This window comes from Lolium rigidum, chromosome 7 (assembly GCF_022539505.1).
Source record: "Lolium rigidum isolate FL_2022 chromosome 7, APGP_CSIRO_Lrig_0.1, whole genome shotgun sequence".
NCBI classification, from domain to species: domain Eukaryota; kingdom Viridiplantae; phylum Streptophyta; class Magnoliopsida; order Poales; family Poaceae; genus Lolium; species Lolium rigidum.
In genome coordinates, this window is record NC_061514.1 from 214498312 (window position 1) to 214503055 (window position 4744).

The 4744-nt window shown below is 48.4% G+C and overlaps 1 long non-coding RNA gene across 1 annotated transcript; it reads right to left on the reverse strand.

Moving 5' to 3' along the window:
- Positions 1–3582: 3582 nt before the first annotated feature.
- On the reverse strand, positions 3583–4336 carry LOC124671891. The gene is made up of 3 exons (XR_006992693.1): positions 4062–4336; positions 3742–3971; positions 3583–3650 (listed from the first exon to the last, which is right to left on the reverse strand). It is a non-coding gene; the product is annotated as an uncharacterized LOC124671891 (long non-coding RNA).
- Positions 4337–4744: the final 408 nt, after the last annotated feature.

A 4744-nucleotide genomic window follows, 5' to 3' on the forward strand; every position in this document is an offset into this window, starting at 1 on the left:
GTGGCGAGGCTTGGGGTGGACGGAGTCGTCGACACGGTCAAGGTTTCTGTGAGGTGGCCATGGCTTCGGTGGTTATTCGTTGGTTGCTCACAGAGAAGAAGAAGAAAGGGAAAAGAAAGGAGGAGATGGCGGCGCGAGGAGGGAGGAAAAGGAGGGGCGCTAGGGTTTGCAGGAGCAGCAAGATAAAGGAGGGGGAGCAGGTGGGAGTGGCTCGATGCCGTGGTGGTGGACAGCGACCGGGTCACGTTCCCTGCGTGCGTGAGTGAGGAGGAAGGAGGACAGCGACGTTTTCTCGGCTCGAAGAGGTATCGGGCCAGGGAGGAGAGAAGAGAGGATGGGCCGCCGGGGTGGGCTCGCTGGGCTGCGGGGAGAGAGGAAGAAACAGGGCCAGAGAGAGAGGGAGCCCAGGGGGGTTTTGATTTTGAAAATTTTCTTTTCTCTCTTATTTTCAAAACTGCTTTGGTATTTGAAAACAAAACCAAACAAAGCCAAACCATTTTAAAGCTGTCAAACATTTGAAATAATTTTACTTAGTTATATAGTTTTGATTGTTAGGGTTTTTGTGGAAAAGAAAAGATAGAGGGAGGTTTCAAATAAAAACCATATGAGAGGGAGAAGCACAAATAGTTTTTATTAAAAATAATTTTTATTTGATAAAATCTTGTGGATGATATGATGCATATGCCATGATGACTTGGAACGACACGGAAAAACAAACAACGGAAAAAAAAAACTAATATAGGGTTTTTCCGGGTCGTTACAATCGACACCACTAACAAGGAACCTCGCCCCGAGGTTCCACGCCATGGTACGGGGGAGAGAGGTGAACTATCGGATCTTCAGGCGACGCGTCGATCTCCTCGACACCACTAACAAGAATTCTTGCTCCAGGCTGATCGGTCGACACCACTAACAAGAAGTCGTTGTTCCTCTGTTGATGATGAGATTCCGTCGGGATCCTTCGAAGATCGGACCTAATAGGTGAGGGGCAAAGATCGTCCAACCCGCGTCGGAACCTAAGACTCGAAGAAACTCAGATAAGAGAGAAGACTCAAAACTCGCATAGGTAAGATGAGAAAGAATAGGGCTAAGGAGAAAAATCAGAACTAATCAGATCTATCCAACGAGTTTTCAAAAATAGTTTTGACACTAGACACAACGTCCGTTGGCAAGGCTATCCTACAGGCTGGACTAGTGGGGTACCGTCAACCTGAGCTCTGATACCAACTTGTGACGCCCCGGAATCGGTACCATGAGGATTCCGACGATCCGCCGAAATCCGCACGATATCGATTCGGAGACGCCCTCCGACACGACGTGCGCGACGAATCACACACGTGATGCCAGAGGAATTAACACGAGCGGTAACATTACAACAGGATTACAATAGAGCCCACAAGATACATATATTACAACAACGACTCCAACGAGTCAAGATACAAATATACAATACAAAGATCCAAATCATCCAGAAGATCAAATACATCCGAGTACGGAAAAGATACAAATTGGACTAAGAGTCCTGAAGATAACCAGTGGCGTCCATAACCACTGCCCGTGCCAAGCGGAAGGGTAACCTTGCTAACATCGTCATCTCGTACTGTCAAAGTCGGGCCATCGGTTGCAGACAAAAGGGAGGAAGCAAAGAGAAAGAGGAAAGGCGAGAGTAAGTACCAAGGAACGAACTCCGGCACGTACTTAGCGAGACTAGAAATGGCTATGCTTGCTGAGCGAGTATATATATATATCGTCTGGGGCTATATGGTAGGTTTAGCGGCAGCAAAACTATAACCAATAGAGACACGCTACAACATCCGTCTACTCAGAGAAGATACGAGAGCGCATAAGGTAACGAGATAAATACTACACAAACATAACCCGACCAATGCGACCCACTTCGCCAAGAGGTATTGCAAAGGCACACACACTTTTGAAAGAGTTTTATTAGCAAATTATTAACGACAGGAAAATAAGGTGTAAGTTGTTCTATGATCAAGCTATACAATTCCAAGTCGTCCATAGCCGCGGACACGGCTTATCGATAAGATGTACACCTGCGGGGGTTGCCCAAATGTAACCATACGCATGCTCGAACCCACTTACTACAGGTGGAGTCTCACATCAAGACCGTTCCCAATGCAAGAGAAAGTTTAATGGGAGCCACCCAACTAAGCTACCCGTGACGAAGTTCGGCACGTACTCCGATACGGACCCGGAGGTTTGCGACAACGGCTATGCTAAGTGTGAACAACACTGCTTTCGCTAATCGTTCCGCGTTATGAGTACGAGTACGAGAAATAAACACCCGAAGGCAACGGAAGTAAATCGTGCATCGTGCATATGGGCAAATAAAACCAAGGTTGTGGCTCCCAATAAACGGACTCGAGGAAAGGTAGTGGGTGATGGGGGTCCCACTCCCCCACGTACGGGTAGAGCGCTCAATCTCGGAACAGATAACAAGAACTCGGGTCCTAGGGGACATTAGCGAGTCAAAGTTCCGATGCTTTCGCAAAGGGGCTCACAGATGTCTCTGCTTACAATTTTAGTTGTTAACAATAAAGTAAAGTGTGAATATCTCCAACAATTGATATAGCATGTGATAACCTCCCAACAACCCAACATATCCCGATAATAGATCGAGATAAACAACAGAGCCTAAACACGCCTACGACTCGCAAGGCTCAAACATCAAGCAACGGCTATGGTTAAGGAATGATATATATAGGATTATTATGGTAAACAAGTGGAATAGGACACGTGACTCGATAAAGAAGCGCAACATAAGGATAGCAATGCGAGGGAGAGTGTATAATAGGTGAAGAGAGAGGGCTCGCCTGTGAAAGGTTGCAGAAGAACTTGTCGTAGAACTCGTCGTATCTCACAACACCACTTCGTGATCCTATCCGTGAAGAAGCAAATGCTGGAACAAACAACGCATGCAAGTCTTACTACTACGGATAAAGAACCAGCATGCTCAAGATGATATGCATGACATGGCAAGGATGATGCGGTGCAACTTATCTAAATTAAGCGGAGTCGAAACCCCGGACAATCAAATTAGAGTTGGAGTTGCACTTTCTACCGGCAAATTTAAGTGTTGGTTAGCATGGCATAGCATGGCAAGAGTGAGCTACTTCAATATTAAACGGAGCGGGGAAAACCACATCGGTATTCCGAAATATTCCGCATATATGTGAGGCGAACATGCATAACTATCAACGCGCGACATGATGCGAGATGCAAACATATGAATGGATGGCATATTCATGTTCCTTATATTTTTCTGATTAGTTTTCATATATAAAATATTTTATTTCGAGTTACGGTTTAGGAGATATGATTTTTACAAGATTTGCAAAAGAATAAAACAAACAGAGAGACGTATGGGCTGTACAGGGCCGGACCTATGCAGCAGATAGCGGCCGGCCGCGCGCTAGGCATCGAAGGAGCTGGCGGGGACACGGGCCCTGGCCCAGTAGACGCCGGATCTGATAAAATCAGAGAGAAACAAAAAGAGCCCATTTAAACGCAGGTTTAGGAATTGATCCCTGGATGCACAGATAGTTTACCAAGATAGCTAACCACTAGGATAGGCTGATGTTCACGTCTGAAACAAAGATGCACCGAAACTGAAGTAGATGCCCGCGCATCTGAAAGAAAAAGAACATTAAAAAGGTTGAGATTGGGAATTGAACTCGGATCTGCTGGGAGAGGGAAACAAGTAGAGAACCACTAGGCTACCAAACTGATGTTGCTGGAGAAGAGGAGCGCCTGAAATTGAACCAAGCAGGGGCGGGGTCGAGCTTGCAAGGCTACAGCCACGTCGGAGGGAGATCAGGTCGGGAGTCGATCTCCTGATTCTGCGTGAACAAGGACACGAAAGCTGGCTCGGGAATGCGCCTGAACATGGAGAACCCGTTGGTGGTGGTGCCGAGTCTAGGGGCTCACCGGAGCGCCACCGCCGACGACATCTGCAAGGAGAAACGGTGGTCAACGCCGGTAGGCTCGCATAGAACGAAATTGAGAGGGAGCTTGGAGGTCCAGGGTGAAGAGGGAGTTACCAGGATCATGAATCCATGCCCGGAAACGACGGGGAAGCACGGAGGTGGCCGGAATCGGAGAAGAAGCTCGGCGACCGACGCGGAGAAACGGCGACACTACGCTCGAATTACAGGGTATTAACTCGATTCCTTACACCCGAACGTAGAGGACGACGAGGCGGTTCCAACGGTGGTGGTGGCGAGGCTTGGGGTGGACGGAGTCGTCGACACGGTCAAGGTTTCTGTGAGGTGGCCATGGCTTCGGTGGTTATTCGTTGGTTGCTCACAGAGAAGAAGAAGAAAGGGGAAAAGAAAGGAGGAGATGGCGGCGCGAGGAGGGAGGAAAAGGAGGGGCGCTAGGGTTTGCAGGAGCAGCAAGATAAAGGAGGGGGAGCAGGTGGGAGTGGCTCGATGCCGTGGTGGTGGACAGCGACCGGGTCACGTTCCCTGCGTGCGTGAGTGAGGAGGAAGGAGGACAGCGACGTTTTCTCGGCTCGAAGAGGTATCGGGCCAGGGAGGATAGAAGAGAGGATGGGCCGCCGGGGTGGGCTCGCTGGGCTGCGGGGAGAGAGGGAGAAAAAGGGCCAGAGAGAGAGGGAGCCCAGGGGAGGGTTTTGATTTTGAAAATTTTCTTTTCTCTCTTATTTTCAAAACTGCTTTGGTATTTGAAAACAAAACCAAACAAAGCCAAACCATTTTAAAGC